This window comes from Pezoporus flaviventris, unplaced genomic scaffold (genome assembly GCF_033815535.1).
Source record: "Pezoporus flaviventris isolate CSIRO_AGI_PZ_B2104156 unplaced genomic scaffold, CSIRO_AGI_Pfla_v1 ptg000008l, whole genome shotgun sequence".
In the NCBI taxonomy this organism is placed as follows: Eukaryota; Metazoa; Chordata; class Aves; order Psittaciformes; family Psittacidae; genus Pezoporus; species Pezoporus flaviventris.
In genome coordinates, this window is record NW_026892556.1 from 3,948,719 (window position 1) to 3,959,267 (window position 10,549).

At 48.6% G+C, this 10,549-nt stretch overlaps 1 long non-coding RNA gene across 1 annotated transcript; it reads left to right on the forward strand.

The window, feature by feature from the left end:
* Positions 1 to 280: 280 nt before the first annotated feature.
* LOC133267464 (uncharacterized) lies at positions 281 to 3,576 on the forward strand. The gene is made up of 2 exons (XR_009742771.1): positions 281 to 426; positions 3,329 to 3,576. It is a non-coding gene; the product is annotated as an uncharacterized LOC133267464 (long non-coding RNA).
* Positions 3,577 to 10,549: the final 6,973 nt, after the last annotated feature.

The following is a 10,549-nucleotide window of genomic DNA, read 5'->3' on the forward strand; positions in this document are numbered from 1 at the left end:
CAGGGGATGCCACCCAAAGGGTCTTCAATCTGCCACCTCCACCCCAACTTTGCAGAGAAGGGGGCAGAGCTCCAACTCACCCTCCTCATCACATGCATGGAATGCAAAGCCACGATGCTGCTTGCCAGCAATGCCCTGCCTTATGTAGCAAATAGCCTGCAATTTAAGGCAACGATTTGCAGCTGTATGGATCATGTGCTTATAGAGACCACCTCTCGCACCCATTGAATGGGCTTCTGTCCTGGTATTTAAAGGAAAAGAGCTGAATAAAGAGCTGACATCCAGCTGGATGGGGTATGGTGGTTATGAGGCTCAGCCAACTCTTCCCAAGTATTTCCAGCTTGTGCAGCTTTGGTTTTTCAATGGAATGCTAATAATTGATGTGGGAGGATGCAAGCAGAATTACCCAGCAGTTCCTCTTGCCAGGTAAGTTTACTTAGACCAGACCTACAGAAGAGCTCCCCAACCTATGCTATAAGAGGATGATGATGATGATGTCTACCCTTGACACAATCCCTTCCCCAAAATTCAAGCTGTGGAAGATGAAGAGGCCCTCTGCAACTCAATGGGCCAAATGCGGCGAGAAATCCCATGTCAGGAAGCATTGTCCATGGTGGGAGTGTGGGGTTGCTTGTGTTTTCCTCTGGAAGTCGTTGACAGGGATGCAGTTTAGTCTGAGCTTTATCAGAACCAGCTGTTCTAATTCTCCATTTCCAATGACTTGGTGTTGATGAGAGTGGATTACAGGGAATAATGAGAAAGGCAGACTCAGATTGGAATGTTTGGATTTTATCTAAATGGAACGCTTAAATGGATTTAGCCTTTATTATTATTGTTTTGTTATAGGCAGTAGCACAGGGTCCCTATTATTTTTAATTGGCTTTGTTCCTCATTAGATTGAACACAGATTGTCAACCAGCAGAATTCCTCATTGAATACAAACGCAGGCACCAAATGTCCAGGCTCCAGCAGGCCTTTCTATAGAGGAGGGAAATATCCCACCAGGGAATTCTCTGGGCTCAGACATAGGATACGGGGCGAGTTGTCCTGTCCTCCCACCATGGGGATGGACACAGCCTCAGGAAAAACAGCCCCTGGTTTGCAGAGGGGAGGAAATACTTGTGAGCAGGGCTGGGAATAGGTGAGGGACATACGGAAATCCCAAAGGTGTGCTTAGCAGCACAAATGCCAATTGTCTTGTAGCAGGTAAATAATGGGAAATGTCTGACTGCTGTAGTAGCTGCTAATAATATCTGCTGATGCTCAGGAAATGCTGTCATGCAGAGCAGGAATGGGCTGCTCTTTGCCTCAAATCCTAGACAATAGACCAAAAATACTCGGAGGCAGCATTCTGGAGCCACTGGCGTCAGCCATGCCCAGATATCCATCACTCCCATCAGGCAGCCCTGTCTTGCAGACCAGGACAAGGAGTTTTATCCGGCTATTCTCTGTTAGGATTTTATCTGTTTGTATATACATTATTTTTTTTAAAGAGCTTCCTGTCGTTGGGAAGCAGGGAAAAGGGTCCAGGAGCTCCAAAAGATAGGGAGAAACACAGGGAGGATACTTAGGTGAGATGGAGTGTGTCTTCAGGACCTCAAAAGAGGTGGGAAAGGATGGCAATGAAGATGCGGAGATTATATACAGCAAGGCAGAGGGCTCCAAAATAGGACTTTGTGCATACAGAATGATGGACGAAAGGGAAGCAGGAGATGACCCACCATGTCCATGTACTGAGGTGGGAGCAGAGCAGCAGTTGCCTGCGCTCTGGGAGGAGGCAGAACAACCCATCACAGCCTTTAGCAAAGCTGCCTTGGGAGCAGTAAGTCAGCATTAGCCGCACGGTTGGTAAATGCTCTTTATATGGTGTAAGCAGAAAAGCTCATGAAGGATTTGTCCTGGTCACTGCTTGAATGATGGTGCCAGGTGAGGTCTGGCCATGGGGTACAGCCATAAAGGCATTTGAGCCTCACCTCATTCTTCAGTACCTGTTTAGGTGAATGTCTGGTCCTGGCAAATCCCATTCCTCCCTGCCCTGATTCCTTCCCAGCACACCCCAAGGCTCATGTAGGAGGTCTCCATTCAACATGCAAGCCCCTAGTAACATCCTTCATTGCACCCAAATATCCTGTAGCATTTGGGTACCATGGGGAGCCTGCTCAGGATCTGGGCACTGCTGGGACATTCATTATATGGCACGGTGTGGTGCCAACATCTCTGGAACCCAGAAGCTGATTCCATCCATCATTACAAACTGGTCTGGGTTGGAAGGGACCTTAAAGCTCATCCAGTTCCAACCCCTGCCATGGGCCTTCCACTAGAGCAGCTTGCTCCAAGCCCTGTCCAACTAGGTCTTGAACACTGCCAGGGATGGGGCATGGCCCAACGGCCTGATGCCATAGTGAGGGGCGCTCAGGAGCCTTGAACCTAATTCTAGGCTTCACCGGTAGGGTGCCTTCGAGCGGTGGCTGCCAAATGGGCTCTCCTTGAGCTGCCATAGCAGCCACGTCCTTGCAGCAGACGCATCCTGAGCTCCTGGGACAAGCTGCCTTCTCAAGGCTTTTGTATTGGATACTTGGATAGACCATGAAGAGTCCACTGATAATGGAGATATTTGGGTTTTTTTTACAGTACCTTCCCAGTTTACTGGGATCACTCGGAATTCCAGCCCTGTCCTTGGATGCACTCACTGTCCCTTCCAGTGAGGCATTGCCTGCAAATCTAATAATCATCTGTGTTAAGCCATCATTCAACTGTTAATGAAAACATTGAATAAACCTGCCCCAGGAGAGACCCTGTGTGGATGCCCGCTCAATCCATCTGTCTGTTTTGACAGTGAGCAGCTGACAACCACTCCCCTGGTACCTCACAAACAGGTTTCTCACCCTTCCTACAACAACTGCATGTAGATGAGGGTCCCCTGCGAGACAGTGACAAAACCTCACTGCCCTGGCCATGTCTGACACAGACAGGTCCTTGTCTGTGCACAGAGCAAAGTTCCGGGTCACAAAAGGACGTTAGATTGATTTGATGTATCAGTTCTTGACAAGTCCATCAAGTCTGATGTCCTTGTCATCTTCAGGGTGCTTACAAGCAGTGTGACTGTTTCTTCCAGTGTTTTCTAGGTTATAAACAAGCCTGGACCTCTCTTCCCTAAGCTTGGGTTAAGCTGTAGTCCTACTTTTACCTCTAAAGTGGGCATCTTTTGCAGTGCAGCTCTTTAGAGCATAGGCACACTGGTTTCTCTATCTGTTGGCTCTTGATGGCTTTGGGGACAGTTTATCCAAAGTAGCAGTGACAATTCTGTTTCCCTTCGTGCTCTTTTCAGCTCAGGGTTGGTATCTGAAGATCTTTCCCACTGGACACTCAAATGCGCATCATGGAGGTCCTCATGCAACTGCCTAAAAGCCATTTGTGAAGCAAGGAAGGGGCTAGTGCCTTTGGCCCACTCATTTGCAAGGAAAAACCTCAATTACAGTGTTGGTTTTGGACATTCTGCTCATGTCACAGAGATTTATGATGTCTGAGTCACAGGGAGCCCCTTTTGCTGCAAAATAAACCCAGCTTTGGACTATTTTGGGGTTCTCCTTCCAAATCCTAGGGGTCTGCAGCAGTGCTGTGGGAAGGGAACATTCCCATAACAGCCATTGCAGGGGTGGGGGTAATATACAAGACATGGGGATGGGGATATAATTAGAGGCTGTTCCAAGCCTTCAGCCTGAATACCAACACCTCAGTGCAAGCAGTTACTCACTTCACTTGTACCGGCAGCTGGCTGCGGCTGCTGCCAAGGGTGCAGGGGCTGAGGCTGCACAGTGAAATCATTATTGCTGGGGCTGGGGACAGCCTTGGAGACCTGAATGGGTGGCCCTGGTAAATGTGAGACACTTCTGGAGGCAGTGGGAGCTGCTGTGGGGAGCAGGCAGGGGATGCATAGGGACTGGGGGAGACTGGAGATGCCAGATACCTGGGGTGTGTTTTACCTGGCTCTGGGAGTCAATGGTTGGGGTGAAAGGGAGGTGATATTATAGAATCACAGAATCAACCAGGCTGGAAAATCCCTTTAAGCTCACCCAGTCCAACCATTCCCAGCACTGCCAAGGCCACCACTAACCCATGGCACTGAGGCCTCGTCTCCACGCTGTGTGAACACTTGCAGGGACGGTGACTGCAGCCCTGCCCTGGGCAGCCTGTTCCGATGCCTGAGCACCCTCTGGGGCAGGAATTGTTCCTCAGCTCCATCTAAACCTGCCCTGGGGCAGCTTGAGACCGTTTCCTCTTGTCCCATCCCTTGTTCCTTGGGAGCAGAGCCCAGCCCCTCCTGGCTCCATCCTCCTCTCAGGCAGTTGTAGGGAGCCATCAGGTCCCCCCGAGCCTTCTCTTCTCCAGACTGAACCCCCCAGGTCCCTCAGCCATTCCCTATCACACTTGTGCTCCAGATGTGGGGCTCTATCTGCTACCAAGATTCAATGAGGTATTTCTGAGCTGCCTGGCCTCAGAGAAAAAGTAAGGTTTGTCCAACGCATCCATCTGGGAACCTTGCTAAAGATTGAGTGTTGGGTTATATAGAACAGCAGTTTAACCATCTTTGTGCTGGATGAAGCACTTAGTGATGGGGCATGAGAACCTTCAGCCAGAGGCTTATAAGGGAAGCAGGGTCCAGGCTGGTAGTAAAAACCAGGAGCACTTCAAAAAACATAACCCCAAAGCCAAAGAAAGTGATGTTCCCTGAAACTCATGCCAGCAGTACAACAGCACTGGGGCTGGGAGCACATTTGGAGCATGGAGCACATCCAGCTCATGGGGCTGTTAACCTCCTGGGGCTTGGCATTTGCCCTTGGCTGAGGCTGACTCTCAAGACAGCACGAAGCCATACAAAACATGCCTTCTGCTGCAAGCTGGGATGCATCCATGGAGGTCTGGCCTCTGCAACACAGGAGCCGGTTAAACACATCCAAGTATCTCCTTGCGGAGGCCAAGAGCATCGCTGCCAAGTCTCTCACCACGTTCCCTTCCAGGAATCGCTTTGGAAAGGGGAACTGTGAGAACAGGACTCCAGGCCAAGAGCCCAGGCTGCTTCCACCTCCTGCCTGGGGAGGGGATGGTTCTCACAGCTCAGATATCTCCTCCCGCTTGCTGGTGACACTTGTAGGACATGGGGACACTGGCTTGGCCGGAATGCTCCATGCTGTTGGACACATCTGTATCACTTGCAGCATCCCTCCGCATCCCAACCTCCCCCGTGGTCCAGCACAGGCACAGTGGGGTGCACCGCGGTGGTCCCCGCTGCGCTGGCTCCTAAGCATCTCTGCAGAGTTGCCATGGAGACCATTAATTAACCATCATCCCTCGGTATCGAGCCCCGAGAACAAGTGAAACCTTTTCCCTTCACCTTCATTGCAGGCTGGCACAAGGAAAGCCGGGGCCAGGCAGGCTGCAGCAAGAAAGCAGGCAAAGCCCTGGGCAGACAATGTTTAAATGACTTTATTTTTATTCCTTTTCTCCTTTTATAAATGGGCACAGCACAGAAAGAATTAAAAAAAATAGACAGTACCATTAACAGTGCTCGATCCATTGGCAAAAGATTATTTTTAGAGTCTTTTCTTCTTATTATTATTTTTAAAGTTTTGGCCATTGAGTAAGAACAAAAACAATTGACAAACATTTTCTTTCCTTTTTGCTTTGTTTTGTTTTTAACAGACACTATGAAGCAGTTTCAGTACTAAACTCTAGGAGAGTTATGTACATACCAAAAATGTTCGGTTTAAGATATGTTTCCTATTAAAAATATTTACATGCATTGTTTTGTCACCCCCTCCCCTATTCCTTGAAAGGTAAAACGTTTGTGGTTTCTTCTCATGGGTGAGATTTGTTGTTCTTTTATTGGGAATTTAAATTAGCTCCGAAGAAACTGTGAATTGGGGCTCGCTTGTTGGGCTTTTCCTTTGATTTCCTGGAACCTTCTGGAAAGGGATATTTTTTTTTATTATTTATATCAATGGATTTTTCTTTTTTTGTGGTTTTTTTTTTTTTCTTTTTCAGATTTCTACAAGAACGTTTCATGGTTATTTACAGGAGAACCAATGGGTGGTGATTGATCCTGGTGGTGAGCGTTGAGAGAGAAGCATGTGATTTTAAAAAGGAGTTCTATCAAACTGCAATGGATATACATTTCCCTAAAGTCAGCAGTTCTGTCTGGTTTGATTGTCAGCTGTACTCTTATGATTTAGACCAGGGGGACCCAGAACAGGGGTAGCTTATGCACTTAAAGTCACTGGTACCCTTGAGGTCTTTGGAGATGCGGTGGATGAGTTGTCTGGAACATGGGGTGAAAAAAAACCCATCTGGGCATCACAGGAGCATCTCCAGGGGTGTCTTTTTCCCAGAAATAAAAATAAGAGTTAAAAAAAAAACCTCAAAAGGGAACCCAAAAAAGGTTTGTACACTCCAGACTGAGACTTCCCTATAGAGACTGGGAGTGGATATGTCCGTGGAGCTGCAGGCACAAGGTACGTGGGACAGACCAGAGCGAGCACGGAGGGGCTTTGGCTGCTTCACCAGTATCCAGCTCTGCTTCGGCTCTGGATGGGGATGCAGCCATTGGAAAAAGGCTCCATATCCCCAATCCTGGCACACCCCAACCCAGCGCCGAGGTGACCAGGGTCAGGCCACTGCTATGACAGGGCAAAGGATGGAGCCAACAGCATGGGTGCAAATCCTGCACCCCACAGCAGAGCGCAAGGGCTGCAACGTCCAGCACACGATGCCGGTGGGTAAACCCTCCTCCTCCTCAATAGGTGCAGTTTACATTGAACCTGTGCACGCGTGCGTGCTTTGCACACACACGTATATACATATATACATACATATTAATTACATACACATATATATACATACATACACAACACACCCATCCCTGTTGCCGCAGGCTCCAGCCCAGCCGAGCAAGCTGGCGAGGTGCCTGGTGAGACGGCAGTTACTCTAATAAACCTTTCAGTGCTGAAAGCTCAATGTCACTTCAGGAGCTGCCAGAGCCTTGCAGAAACCCTCGGAGCCCAGAAACGCTCATAAAAAGGGTGTTTGGGGGGGAGCTAAGGGGGGGAATAATAACGATGATAAAAGAAATCCATTCTTTTAGCTGATGGTTTTGTTCCCGTTAAAGCCTCCGTGCTGGTGACTCATGGCAGGGGTCGGGTAGCTCTGAGTTATGAGTCTGGGGAGCAGGAGCCAAGGTTCACAGGAAGCAAAGCAGCCCCTACCCAGGGATCTTTGGCACCCACCAGGCAAAATGGGGAGGGAATGGGAACTGTAGAGGTAAAGCAGCACACCGCAGCACACATCCAGCTCAGTGCCATCATCTGCCCTGCAGCAGGATCCCCCCCCCAGTACAGGGATCTGCTGCTTTAGTTTTGAAAGGTCCAAAATCAGAGGTTTTTGGAGAAAAAGATGCAGCTCCCTCCCAGCCCTGCAAAACCTGCGTGGGGCTGAGTCCTGCTGCAGGCTCGGGCCACCTCCATCCCTGCCCATCCCGTCCTCCCTCTTCCAGGTCCTCATTTGGGCTCTTATGCATGGTTTCTGGTCCTCCCTTCTCTTTGCCCCTCTCCTCCTTATTTATGCAGCCCAGGAGTCATTGATCACTTCATCATTCTTCTCCAAAGCATCAGCTGCTGCAAATCACAGCAGGGATAAACTGAAATCCAGCAGAGCCAGGAGAGGAACCGCTGCCACTTTCCACCCCTTGCAACTGCAGCTTCCCTAAGACTACAGAACTGGCATGGCAAAGAGGCTTCCTTCAGCTCTGGTGCATCACACACACGCAAGCATGCAGGAAAGGAATGGAAAAAGAAGTGGGAAAGCCTTGCTCTATGCCCATGTGGATGCTCATATCCTTGGATGCACAGTTGGAAGGATGAACACATCTGGGCATTACTGAAACTGGGAGACCACAGCTGTTCCTGGGGATATCACTACAAGGGATATGCACAGACTGAGTTTGTGCAGAGGGGGATGATGACAAATCCATCACGAGGGAACGATGTGGGAATTGCTACCATTGGAGTTGATTTTCCTAATAACTTGCTCTGTGGCCAAATTGACAGCTAAGAAAAGAGGCTTTTGCTCCTCCTCCCTGTGCTTTTTCACTTCTTCCCCATCCATCTTCACACCAGGAATCCCTCAAAAGCCCGAGAGATGTGTCTATGCAGAAGTGACTGCTGGAGGGAGCAGTTGTGCCCCACTGCTACCGGCTCGGGACCATGAGCTGCAACACCTCCTGTTCACGTGGGTACCATACACAGCCTCAGGGATGGCCACACTGCAGCCCACCACCACCACATCCCCGTTACAAACCCTGTCAGCATCTCTTAGCTGGAGTTCATTGGGTTTTTACCCATCCCCATTGCACTGGTAATAAAGAGCAGATGGTATTTGCAATTTGGTTTGGAGATAGGCTTCCCCTGAAAAGATCAGACCATGTTCAGCTTCATCTCACCGTCACCACTACAGGGAAGGCTCAAGATCAGCCATCCTCCAGTAAGACAAGGCTTTTGTTCTTCCAAGCATCAACTCCAACCACTATCCCAGTGCTCCTGGGGAGCTGAGCCAACAGGAAAGGCTCCATCAATTTATCAGCAGAAGAAGGTGGGTTCCAATAACGTAAGATCCAACTTGAGCTCCCATCCCCTCTCCAAGCACAGAGCAATACAGCAAATGTATCAGGTAAAGGATGAACTGAGACTTTGGACAATTCTGATCACCAGTTCAATTGCTTTCACCTTATTTGGCATGTGGTTGTCTTGTACTTCTAATTACTGCAAGACAAAGCGCTGCCCAGCCTCTTCTTGCCATCCCACTTCCAGCCTTCCTCACTTCTGAAACTGTGATGGATTTAAGTCCTGGGATTACAATTTAACACCAGCTGAGTGAGCCGAGGTTAAGCTTGAGTGAATAAAAAATTGTATTATGGAACGTCAGACTATTAAATGGGGGAAAAAATGGCATGAAGAAGATTAGGGAAGCAGCTAAGAAAAGCAGTATTTAAAAGATTAAGCTGGGAGGGTTTTCTTTAATGCAAGCTCAAAGATTAAGTCCACATTTTTCCAAAAAGATGGTGATTTTGGGTGGCCTCGATACTTGCCATGTCCAACTCATTATACCATGAAGAGGCTCAAGTTCTGCCATTCCCCAACAGCGAGGGCCCTTTGTGTAGTCCCCAAAAACTCCAAAACCATCAAATCCATGAATTCAAACTCTCCCCTTCAAGAAGGTTGGAGAAAGTGGCTCTTAGAGCCAGGTTGGCACCAGCCTTCTTCAGATGTGGGGTCCCCTCTTCACAGCATCCTCATCCTCCACATCCAGGATGGACCCAAGAAATGGGTACGCACACACTCACACACACATGCACACCATTTACCTTTCAGCATCACCATCCAAGGCATCCAACAGGACCATCTTTCCCAAACTAAAAGAACCAAAATGTTGACCATTTTGAGGCTGACATCTCTAAAATGGGGATTTCAGAGCTGGCCTGTACACACAGGGACTCTGCTCTTTACCCTGAAGTAAAACCAGGTCAGCATTTTGGGTTGCAGTCTCTGCGTTGGGCACCCCAAACGTGTAGCCCAAACCTCACATCTTCACAACCACAAAGTCCCATCCAGCCATTATAAGCAGTGCAATGAAAATTTACAGGGATTTCATTTCATATATATATATAACTGTGTATGTATGTGAGTATATATATATATATATATATATATCTAAAATATGTGTTTGGCCTCTCAAATTCCTAACATAAAGAAGCACTGCTGTCTTGTAGACTCCATCAGGGTCATAAATCCCTATATCCACTAACACCCTGAGGGGACAAAGTGTCACTGTGTCTGTGCAGGTTAATTCACGATGCAACGGAGTCAAAGCAACTGATTCTTCTCCATTTTCCTGTTTAAACTGCTCTAAGAGCAAAGCCAAGGTCTCCATGGGACACCCCTGAGATCCCAACCATCATGAAAACAAAGCTCCTTGACTGCATCACAAACAGTGCTTCAGCTAATTAAAAAGCCAGCTCATTGAAACAGCTAATTGACTTTTCTGTGCAGAGAGCTTGCTCCAAGAAAATCTAGCCTTTCTAGAAGGCACGGTTGGGCTTTGGATCAGGCCCTGCTGCTCTGCACCTTAGGTAGCCTCAGGGGGGGAAACCACTGCACTTGGGTGGTGATGGCTTCCAGGATCTATCGCTCTCAGGCTCCTGGGTGCCCTGTGGGTTATACTGGAATTTAAGCAACAACAAAAGAAACACAAACCATCAGTCCTGGGTCTTGTAAATGATATGTAGCAGCCAACCTGCCCTGGGGTGGACTGGTGGGAAGCCACCGCTTTGCCTCACCTTCCTCATCTTCTGGGTGCAAGTGGCCTGGCGGGGACCCTTGACAAACCCCAAAGGGGACACGGTATTGCCTTGGCTTTGCATTTGTTATGCTGTGTCTTACACCTTGCAGTGCTTCCTTATTCCCTCTGGAGTAACAGGGGAGAGGATTGAGCTTCTCCATTT